Source organism: Meleagris gallopavo, chromosome 4 (genome assembly GCF_000146605.3).
Source record: "Meleagris gallopavo isolate NT-WF06-2002-E0010 breed Aviagen turkey brand Nicholas breeding stock chromosome 4, Turkey_5.1, whole genome shotgun sequence".
Lineage (NCBI taxonomy): Eukaryota > Metazoa > Chordata > Aves > Galliformes > Phasianidae > Meleagris > Meleagris gallopavo.
Genome location: NC_015014.2, coordinates 16,300,950 through 16,313,587, shown reverse-complemented (window position 1 = coordinate 16,313,587; position 12,638 = coordinate 16,300,950).

The following is a 12,638-nucleotide window of genomic DNA, read 5'->3' as shown; positions in this document are numbered from 1 at the left end:
CATGTTTTTCTGGTTTTATTACTTTGAGCTTGGCTCACATGCTTACTGTACAGATGATTATGGGGGAGAATTACCTACACTCATTAACAAGGCTTAAAATACTTGCAACAGTAAACAGCTTTTTAGCATGTTGCCCAGAGATCCCAGAGAGGCAGGAGGGAGAACAGCAATTGACTAGATAGGAAGAGCGAAGCCTGGAATAGGATCCAGGCTGTGTTGTCATTTGCAGCCAATATAGATGGCTGTCTGGGATGCAGAGGGCTGAGGTCTAGTCTGTGGAGAATTCCAGCATGGTTTAGTCTAGACTAAACATTTTTGGATGCATTGAGTCTATCAGTCTTGCTTGGACTCCTCTGCCAGGGACTAATTGGAGGTGATGATCACCTACCCATGAGAATTGTGAATCTCACATTTGGAAGGTGCCTTTCTTTTTTTCATTCTTACTTTTTTATTTTATTTTTTTAAGAGGTTTTGGAAGAAGGATATTTTTGGCTTTAAAATTACAAAAATACTTTCAGCATGGATCCAAGGAAAAATTCTAATAGTCTCCAGATTTTGTCATTTAAGAATGATACCATTTACAAACAAACAGAAATCGAAAATTCCTCCCAACTTGGTTAACCAAATTTATTTTATATTCATTTCTCTTCAGACTTAAAAAGCTTTTTCCTTCAATCACTGTAACATGGAATGTATTCATTTACTTTTGTTTTGATAGGCATTTTTTTTGTTTCTCCCACAAAATTTGCATGTCATGGTAAAGCAATAGGGGTGGGATTTCCAAAGCGCTCAACCACAGCCCAACGTTTCTCTCCTTAAGGAAGTGGGATCAGTATTAGACTGATGTTTAGGTGCCTTTAAAATCTTACTCAGTTTGCATTTATTCATTCATTTCTTAAAATGCATTTCACATGAATTGACCCTGCGTGCCTTAACTTCGTACAGATTTTTCAGCATATGTCACTGGACTGTACGAACAAAAGGAAGGTAATATGTAGTGTAATATAATGAATTTTTTGTAGATTTGCTCTCAGATTGTTTCAGGAGATCCAAAGCATCTTCTCACCGTATATTTCCATCTTTTTAAGAAAGACTTAAGGAGAAGTTTGAAGGGCACATATTTTTAGAGCTGCTAAAAAAGCAAATGTTATGCTGGAGAAACCTTCAGATATCAGCAGGCAAGCATTGTGAAAATGTGGTGGGTTTGTTTGTTTTTTTTTTAGAGTTATTCTGTATATGTTAATAATGAGAATTTACAAGTAATTACATATTTTTAAAGCGACATATTTCTTAATAAGACAGTTTTAATCAATGTACATTTCCCAATCTTTTAAAAATGAAAAACAGATTCAGAAGTACTATCTTGGGAGCAGTAGAACTGATCAACCCCAAAAATCAGTAGAAGTCTATATATTCCATAAAAGTCTTCAGGCTGCTCCCTCAGGAGGTGGTATTTATAAGCATAAGCTAGCCTTGCTATGTGATTAGATATTTGCATTACAGTAACTAAAGATAATGCTAAATCACTTACTGTAAAAGAGAAGATAAATGTGATACGATGTTTTGGACTTCAGCAGCTTTTGCATCTTATGAAGTCTGATGTTGTTCTTACAAACCTGAATAATTTTCTTTGCCATGATTAAAAAGACTTCTCAAAATACAGATCAGTCTGGTTGCAAAATTCTTCCTGAAGTTGATAAAAATAAAAATAAAATACCAATAATCACTGTTGTGTCTGTTGCTATAGAAATCAGAAAGTCATCATCTCTTATCTGTGTGGTGCGATTCAATTAAGTGCTGTTCCTAATAGGTGTGGTTCAACTGTGTGTCTGAGTGGGAAGAAGCTCAGACTCAAAGAAAATTTGCTATTATTCATGGTTCTTACTTTTCGTAGTAAAACCTATTTTGTTTTTAATTGGTTAGTTCTGGATTCCATTTTGCTACAGAAATTTTATGACAGCTTTTAGCACGGTTCATTTGTCCTTCTAACAGGAGCGAATGTTCCCTGTTAGACTGTCTCTCTTAGAGCACCATGAGCAAGGAGAATATGAGGTCAGCAAATGAGGCAGGGATTTTGTATCAATCTGTCAAGCTTTGCTAGTAAAGACAGTTTTTGTTCATATTCCTTCTCTCTTGCAGTAGGATCTACAGACAAAATCCCTAATGCTGCCAGTCAGTTTCAGAGAAAGAGGCTTACTGCTTCTGAGGAAATTTCAGTATGTTTTTGTAGTCATTTTGAATGAACATTCAGGAGCAGTTTTAGCAAGGCTTAAAATCACAAGGAGGTGACACATCTGAGATTCCTTGTTGGACTTGGAGGCTCTGGAAATTTTTAGGTCTTCCTCAGTCATTTCAGATTGGATGGAGAGAGAAATTTCTACAGGACTCTTTGGAGCATTCTAGTTCTTGCACAGAAATCTCCTGAAGATAATGTTCCTGCTAACTCTTGCCTCAATTGTATCCTCATTTCTTCGAAAGATTTCTGAGAAAATAGCAGCTGACCAACTCTAACAGGATCAGTCATCCTTCAGTTCTGTAACCATCGGCCTGCTGGGTTTTTTGAAATTATTTGATGAGGGCAGATAGATGAGGACTTGTGAGCAGTGCAGGATCCATCTTGCAGTACTTTGAGTCCTTGATGCTCCCTTTGTACACAAGATAAATGATTACATGTTAGTATACCCCCAAAAAGCAGTGAGATAAGAGAATCTTTTGAAAACACACATAAAAACACATGAGCTCGTGTTTCTAGACTGTCTTGTCTAGACTGCTGTCTATCAGTCCAGACAGCAGTTCCCCTTGTATCAACACATATCTCAGCCTTGTGGTCTTTTGTTTCACTTTCTGTGGCAAGATTACAAATGCCTGCATTGAACATGGAAGTCCTTGTACATAGCTGAGATTTCCCTGCAGGACTGTCTAAGTCATCTACCTTCCTCTGTCTATAAAAAATGCTGCTCTCTGCTCTGTGTCTTTCCTATGTCAACTGAAAGTCATCAGTTGACATCAGTAAAGAAAAGGAGGATGTTTGGTGTTATTTGATGGAAGCCTCCTGTTTTGTGCAAGGTTGTGAGAACTGTTGTAATGTCCTATCTTCACTTCTGTTTAGGAAAACAGTTATGTTATGGCCCCACAAATTATTGCAGCATTCTTTCTCTGGGATTATGGCAACAGTAAAGTTTTGTGCAGCATAAAATTTGGCTGCTTATTGTGAAGGAGAGCACTTGGCTGTTTGTCAAATGCTAGATGCAACCTGTAGTAAAAGGCTACTCTTTTCCTTCTTTGGGGAGGGAGTTCAAGGCTGGTCTTCACAACACATGCATTCTCTATTAAGAGGTTGTGCCACATGTGTGCCCTCTAATTACATTAACCCAGGAACTGAGGTGTTAGAAACAGCACCAAATATTACAAGAGCTGCCAAGAGTGATTTCTTCCAAGCACTGATGCATAATCTTAGCTTGTGCTGGTCAGGATGCATTTTAGAAGAAATTCTTTCACTCTCAGATACAGTGTTATTTCAGTTGTATCCTTTTAACAGAGAAAGTGGAAAACTGTAGAGAAACAGCACATTACAGTACATAATGCTAGATTGAAAAATACCAGGTTCTTACATTTTTTTCTTGAAACGAGAACAAAAGGCAGAACAATAAGCCCACAATAATTTCTTCACAAGTAACCGAATCAATGACTTAAATGATCAGATAACGTGTATTAGCATCATTTTGCTGAAGTCCATGAATTTGTGTTGATTTATACCATCTATGTCTTAACAGATATACAGATCACCAGTGTATTTACTGTTATACGGTGTTTTATGAAGAGATGTCTGTCAAGAATGCAATAATGTCAATCTCTTTACTCACCTTAACACATGCATAACTCCAGTTGTCATTAACCCTAGTACACCAAATAAAATCCATGACATTATTTTAAAGATTGGTGAACGATATTTGTGACATTTCTTATACTGAGACAAGTTGCACTTGTGAGATGTGCAGAGTATTTTTTCTTAAATAAGCTCAGAGTTTTAAAAAAAAAAAGTTACAATACAATGTAGAAAAGGCTTTTTCACATGGTTTGAATTTCTCAGGCTCACAGCTAACAACCATGGATTTGATTTGTGTAGCAGCAAGTCACTGGACAACATAGGATTCATATTACAATGCACTTAACTTTGTTAAATATACAGATAGTCAGAATATACAAATAGTGTATGAACGATTAACATTATTAATAGAATTACCCTACCAGAATTTCCAAGAAAATTGACTAGTGTGCTGATTTATTCATTTTGTTGTTTCTCCTTTTTTTTTTTTTTTTCCTGTTCTTAAACTCATTACCTATTCCTAATTCTTCCACAGGAATGAAAAAAAGAATTTTATATAATCATCATAAAACTGAAGTTCATAGCAACAGAATTAGCCTGAGTATTACAAAAAGGCTTTAGGGAATCAATATATATATACATTTTTTTAAGGTAGCATACTAGAGGTGATTAATAGGCTCATAAGTCTGACTTATTTCATTACATTTTGCATGGGAGGAATATACAACTAATTTTAATGGAAAACACACAAGTAAATATTTTTGTTGGAAAGAATTGTAATTTGTAATTGATTATAACAGGAAAAAATATTTTCTCAATGAAACTTTCAATTCAATACATTTTCCTTGCTTGTAATAGACAGGCATTTTGAACTTTCATCAGACTGTTTATGAGCAATATTTATGCTGTGAAGTGGTAGGGCAGGCGGTGCAAGGATACAAGGAACAAAATAAAAATGGAATTGCCTGGTGAAGGAATGAGATGGAGTAGCTGTAAAGGATTGGGCTTTTTCCCCCTTAAAAACAACTCCCAAGTAGTTTCTTAAATATTCTGAGAGGCCAGAATGAGATATCTTGGGTATACCTGTACCTCAGTCCGTGCACTGGAGTTTAAGAACAACATAGATGTTCTCAGCAAACTGAAACATGCTACTACACTTCCAAGACATTAATGTTTAAAAATTGTGTTAGTTTAATAAATGGACCATGTTTTTCTTTGTTGCAGGGAAAAATATGAGGAATGTAGCTAGATGGAATTGGAGTGCAAAATCTTCTGCCTCAGGATATTATTCTTACTGGTGGGAAGGAAAGAGAAGGAAAGAGTTTGTGGAGAGGGAAGGTGATAATCCTATGTGGTATGCAAGCTCACTATACTTGTGCTAGTGGACAACTTCAGAAACAGAAAAGAGAGAGCAGTAAGTCATGTTTTTGTGGTTTCCATAGTTCTGCACTTTCTTTCCTAGCGCACAGAGGAGCCCTGGTGCTCTTGGATGAATATCTTACATGTGATCAAGTTGGATGCTATGGTTTGCATAGGTCAGCTCTAGTTTGGCATTTTCTGTGTTCTGCCTTGAAATTTCTTTGTCTTTTTTGTTAGGTTTGTGTGCAGTACAATTATTTTATTTGCAGAAGCACTGAACTCATCTTTTATTTGGGTGATTTCTCCTCTTACTCATGTTCCCTTTTACCTTGCTATACCAAGACTTGATTGCTCTCCTTGAAGCAGTGCTATGAGAACATCAGCCATTGTCTTCTTGGATCAGAGGCTCTGGGCATCCAGAATCCAATGTTCTGCTATTTTCTACTTTGTTCTATCATTTAACAGACTCTGAATGTGTACATAATTTCCACGTACTGCCACTTCGTTTCTCTGTGGTTTAATTTACATAATGGAAGAGAAAACAAAGGAAGTTGGCACTACTGAAAGTACTGTCTTATCTGTGCAGAAAGATAATGTTCACTCTGGATTGTCTGAATGTGGAAGTGTTTCTGCCTGGCTTCAAAGTTACTTAGATACCATGCATTTGGAAGTCTGATTTCCAGTTCAGATAGGGTTTCAGTTAAGAATATAACTGGAGCAACACAGGTTGAGAGGGGAATAGTCTTATGGGAGAAGATAGCAAAAGGGAGTAGAAGTGGAGAAGAGACAAAAAGAAAAAGCTTGGAAAAGACACATATGTTGTGCAAAAGGAAGAATGTAGGAACTGACAGAAGAACAATGAGAATCAGATGCTGGAAAAAAAAAAAGAGGGGAAGGGAGAAGCACAAATGGATAAGCAAACAGTGAATTTACAATAGTAAAAATTCGAGAAATGGTGTTTGTATGAGATCACTCATGGTATTTCTTACTGTCACAAGCATATTCTTAGTTATACCCTTCTGCCTTTGTGTGCTCTTTGTTGTGTTTTTTTAAAAGCAGTATGGTGAAGAACTTTCCAAATCTAACAAGCTTAGTCCCATGTCTTAGAAAAATCAGGAAAAGCAATCTCTTAAAAACAATGAACACATTGGTTGTTTAGAGGAGTCTCTTATTTTGTCTGTGTCTTCATTGCTAGAACGCTTTTAGAGTTTTGCCCTGGCTTTTGGTAGGAGAACAATTGGACCTGTTCAATGAAAACAACAATGTATTTATATAAAAAAAAAAAAAAAAAAGTAACAAGGCAGAAATTAGCCTCTTAGGAAAAGGAATTCCAATTAAAAATGCTAAGCTTCAGAATGTCATACAGCCTTCCTTTAAATTGGAAAGTTCTAATTTTAAATGCTGCAACTGATGAAGATCCTGGCTCTGCCTTAGATGATCAGCTCCCCAGGGGCTCTTTTTCATCCTTCCTTTCTATTACTTCATTAAATTGATTCCAAGGGGATACCTTAGTAAAACACCTCTGATACATTTATAGTTTGACAGCATATTTTTCAAGAAAAAAAACTGATGATAATAAACAGCGACAGCAGGAGTCTGTTCAGGTTTTACAGAGCAGTAACTCATTTCAGGAGCAGTCAAACTCTGAGGCTGATGATTGGATTACTGGGGTGGAAGAATGGAGGTGTCACTTCTGCTTTGCCCGTCAGACTAGGAGTGAAATTCTTTGGTACTAACAGCAATCAGGACAAGAGTCGTTTATATATTAATAGAGAAATAATATTTTCCTGTCTCCTTGTCCAGCTGTCAATAGCTGGGTTTTGATGCTTAGACCACCCAGACTCTGAGATGATTATTGCAGCTGAAGTTTGAATTCATATCCAGAGCATGGCCAAGAGGAGTAGGAGTGACAGAATGAATTACAAAATGAAAAAAAGCAATGAAATCTGTAGAGACTACTACTGTTCTGTATTTCTGGAGGGCAGAATTCAGAAACACTGAGGGAGAGTGCATGATGGAGAATTTAAACCTATAATTACCTACCTAGTGTGGAAAGGATAAATCCTAGATGGGATGTGAATGTTAAATGTAAAGCAATGCATGCTTATTTTTTATTTCTTTCGTCCTCTCCTAGGTGATGAGAACAAAGAGTTGCCAAATATAGTAAAAGGACAATGGGCTTTGAAGAGATGCTGATTAAAGATCTGTAGGATATTAAGGAGCTGACTTAAGTGTCATAGAATAAAAGGAAATGCTGAGGTTAGATCTGCTAGCAGGCTGCACGTTTTGAAGACTACTGAAAATGTCTGTAACACTGTGATGTTGAGGATAGTTAAATCTCAGCTTTAGGGAATACCTAAATTAATTCTACGGTATATAGGCTTAAGAATGGTTGCCTTCTTTGTCTGGAGTATGTAGTGTTCAGTATTACCAACAGCCAACATTATCATAGGAAAATAGGTTATATGATTCTACTTGGCAAGTTCTGAGTTTGTGTTAATCGAGGACTGGTTGTTCGAAATTGTTAAATACATTTAATTTTGTGTTGAGTTGGGAGTTATGTATGGGATAAGTGAAATACAGTAGCCTACAGCTACTGTAGAGGAGGTGTAGAGAGATAGGGCAGAAAGCCCTTTGCGGGTAATGTTGCAAAATGTGTGGGATGGCTAGAAGCTATTAAGCTCCGTCCCTTTAACCTTCTTCAGGCTTCAACCAGTTTCTGCAAAGGGAAACTGCAGTTGGCAGCATCCCCAACTCTGTGCGGGAGTTGTTTTGTGTTTTCCCCAGCAGGAAAAAAAATCAATTTTCTTGATTATGCCTTTGTTCAGGAGAGAAGAAATGTGGCGGCACTATCACTTCTTTCTTTTGTTCTAAATTGATGGAAGAATTAGGGCTTTTCTTTTAAATAATTAACCTAAAAGAAGAAACTGGTGCTGGCCACAGAAATGAGAGGAAATCAATACTGTGCCTTGTGTAAAGAGAGGAGGTACAAACAGCAAAGCTGCCTCAGCAGCTCTATCGAAGGTTACTCTACAGTGCACTATTGTATTGATTGTGCTATCTTTGTTTTCTGATTTGCTTGGGCTATCTTCCTTTGATTTATGCTAGTAAATAGGCCATGATATACGTAGTGATTCTCAAGTGCTGTAGAATATATGTAGTAATAGTAGAGCTGGAGGAGATCAGTAGGTTTGAGACAGAAAAATATTAAGAAAAAAATCCAGAACTTACTGAAGTTAACATGGATTGAGGCCATATTAAACTATCAGAATATGTCAGAAAACAGGAGGGCCTTGGTGGGAAGAAAAAGGAAGGGAATTGCAGTGTTGTTTCTCTTTCAGTTTTTACCAGCAGTATCTGATAACAGAAACTGAGACAATATTGTGGATCTTTTTTTAATCAATATCCAATTAGAATGATAGGAAGTTTTCTTTAAATGTGCTATTCACTTTGCAGAAAATTGCAGCTAAGTGTAAGAAGACATGTGCCTAAGTACAAGTGAACCCTTTCCAGTCTTATGAGAATTAAGGAATTCCACTATTGACAGTTATTGACCTATATAGTGCACTATTTCAGTAGTCCAATACTAATATAATCAGGCACTGAGAAAACTACCCCTTATTTTGGAGTTTTCAGGTGTCACAGTGAGTAGTGCTGAAGGTTGATTTGCCATCTCTAATTTTTCTTGGTCTGGAATTGCTGAGACATTGTCTGTGTTTTAGTGGAATCTGAATGAAATAAGATGTTCAAGACAGTGAATGAAGTACAGAGAGCACGGTTGTTCAGTAAACTTGAATATATTCAGTTTTGATATTTCCAGTAGAAAATGTTTTGGAAATATCAGTTGTAACTGCCTTCATTTTTGTATTTCATGGATTTTTTCTTTTCATCTTTTCATTTTGATTCTTCCTTTCTAATTAAGTATCTCTGCCTTTTCAGATTTCACTCCCTGTTTTCGTATATCTGTTCCCTTTGATATTTTCTGCTCTTACACACACTTCAAAGGGAAGAATGAAAAATCAGATGTTAGTACTGTAATTATTTTTAGTACAGTTATTTCAGATCTTAAGCTTGCAGTTTTGCTTTGCTGTCCTCCTGTTGAATTCCATATGAGAACAGCTGCATTGATTTTCTGGACTGATCACAAGGTAACCAATTATTTAACATAACAGTGGAATTGAATATTTTTTTCCATTAATCTGGTCATAGCTGAACTGGACAAGGCCAGAAGCAACTGACTGTGTAGTTGATCCTGCTCTGGTGAAGAACCTGAACGAGAGAACTCCAGAAATCCCTTTCAGCCTCAACAATGCTGTGATTTTGAGATGGTCTAATTTTCCACCCAGCTTTTCAACGTACGAAGATAATTCTCTGTTCTGAAAACTGATATTAAAAAACAGATCTCTGTGCCATGAACCTCCACAAAAGTCAGCATTGAATACTGACTTTTTCTTCCAAACACATCCCATCTTAGCCAAATATTTCTTGATGATTTATTGATTGTCAATTAAACCTTTGGTCAAATTCTTCCCTGAATGCTTTTGGTCAACATGCATTCTTAATGTATTCAGTGTGAAATCCACAGTCTTGTCATTTCAGCACACCTCCCAGTCATTCTAATGGAAACACCCAGATGAAACAGATGACATTTTTAACAGGATAAAATATATATATATATACCGTCCTTCAAATATTCTCTTTTTTAATATATTGATACAAGATTTTCAGATTATTGTTTTAACAATTGATTTTTTTATTTTTTTTTTACTCTGAAGATTAATAAGCTGTCTGGATGGTGTGTTTATTTAAAGTATTTTAAGATGTGAGACCCATACAGATCCAACTTGAGCCTCATTAAAAGAACTTAGCCAAAAATGGGAAGCCCACAGAGGCCTATTACAGTGAATTATAGAAATTAAAAGCATGAGTACTGTCTAGCAGCTCAAACTGCTTCAGTTAATCTGGATTTTTTCCCAAAGCCTGCAAAAATTTAAGGGCTAAAACACACTGTTTTGGCTAAACAATTAACAGTGTTAATAAGTACTCTGGTTTCCTGCACAGCACCATTGTCAATAGCAGAAGTCTCAGGTTAGTCCAACACTGCCTATGCTTCTATAGATAGTGATCATAAGCACAGACATAAAATTGTTCTGGATATTGCAATGTCTTTCATTAATGCAACAGCCGTTACAGAAGCATCAAAGGACAAAACAGTGATTAAGACCTCATTGCTGACAAAAATTCCTTGCCTGAATTCCACATGCCTTCTAACCAGGAGAGAGAACAGCAAAGGAGAGGTGGTGCAGTGAAGGCAAGGGATGTATTGGAACTTAAAAAGAGAAAAACAAAACACCTTCCTTCCTTACAGTGCTGTGCTGTCTCTACTAGCTGTATATTCAGATAAACATTTAAAACAAAATTCTTAGGGAATAGCAGAAACTATTATAGCTTTGCTTTAGTTCTGTACATCTAAAGGGATGATTTGAATTCTAATTATTACTGCTCACTGAAAAGAGCTGGTTAGCCTTGCAAGGAAAAGACAGACTTGACTGGGTGCTTTCCTTTAGAAGCCACATTTTTGTGATTTATTTTTTTAGACAACTCTCTTCTTGGGGACAAATAGGCTAAGGGTTTCTCCAAGAGGAATGAAACAGTACTTTTAGAAAAAAGCTATTTAAATATTCAAAAGTATTTAAAAAAGCTCAATGAAATGCACTAAATGCTTATCTTGTCATGATTAGTTGTTACTCTTCACAAGGATCTAAACGAGATACAGAAGAGTTTTTTTGAAGATATGGGAGATGAAAATAAGCAGGTATAGTAGCTTTGCATCCTGTCTGAAGAAAACATTTGTTTCTTCATCGTGTGTATTAGGCAAGCATTCTATTTACTTGCTCTCAACCTCTCCTACACAGCTTCTTCATCTCCCTCGGGAGCCTATTTTTCTCCATTAGCTCCTTCCTGTTTCACTTATATATCTGGGAGATAACTAGCCTGGTCTTATCTACTCCAGGTAGATCTTAGGATTTTATATCGAAATTAATGAGATAAATTAATTTAGAATTGTATTATGGTAGTTCTTCAGTGCAATAAATCTTTGTCTTCAGCTAGTCCTCTTCCTGCTGTTAGTGGAGTGTTTTTTAACAGTTCCAGACCACTCTGACTTATTTAACCAGAAACCGTATTATATATTACACATCAAAACAATGAAGGATAATGGTGTTGTTGGAGTCTCTTCTTTCAGATTCTTAAAATATAAATCAAATATCATTAACAAAAATTACCATGTTGTTATTATCCTCTGACCAAAACAGCTTGTACTTGCTCCTTCTATTTTCCAGCTTCTCTCTGAGAAGTTCTTCAGCAAAGGATGCTAAGTAATACTGTGCCGTTATCTGTTTTTTTTCTACAGAGTATCTGAGTAAAAATGGCGTATCATGGTGGTCTTCATTTTCACCCATTTTAGTTTTTTTTTCTTTTTTTTTTTAAATCAGGTCTTAACACATCTAGTTGTTTAAATTAATTAAGACTCATCCTATTTCTAAGTCTGTTTTGTATGAAACGGTCAAGTTACTTTTGGCTCTAATAGTATGTATGGCTCAGGAGAAGCCATTTTGTGAGATTAAACCAACATTTGATAGACCTGCAAACACATGGCTAGCTAGATTAATGAATGGCATTAGAAAATGTTTCTGTTGTTTTATGTGATACATTTGAGAGGAGAAAGAAAAGAGAAGAATTTCATTTTTGTGTTTGGATGGTAGCAAATTCAACTTTGTATCGTTGGCATAAACAGTTGCATATGGCACATTCAGTCAGATTTTCTAAAGATCTTGTGGCTACATTCTCAGGGACTTACCTGCTACAGTTGGGGCCAGAGTTTTGAAAGTGCTGTCTGCAAAGCAGCTTCAATGGCAAGAGTTCAGCTTTGCTTTTCTGACTTCCCTTGGAGGGATGGCCCTTGCTGTGTTGCTGACGTACTCTGAACTTCCAGCTGCAAATTGCAATTATCAGGTATGTGAATCATTTCGTCTCCATCAGAAAATCAGTCTCTATGGACACATACTCTCAAAACCTTTGGTCTCATTACTATTTCTGAAAAAGAATTTCTCTTCCTCTAATAATTTTGTACAGGTGAACAGTGGGAATTTAAAATCATATCTTAGTCTTCTATGAACCGTTCAGGATGATGAAAAGCACGGTAATGAATGTCCAAAGGAACATGTATTTTAATTTTGAATGTAATCTCTCTAGTTTTCCTGCACAAGTTTTTAGATAAATGTTCACATAGAAAATAGTCACGTTGTATAACCTATGTATTGTTCACTTTAATTCAGAGAGATGTGAAGTCATTGGGTCTCCCTGTTTTGGCTTAAGCACTACACAGTCATTCACTCAACTTCTTCCTTCCCAGTGGGTAGGGGAAGAGAATCAGGAAAAAAAAAGAGAAAAA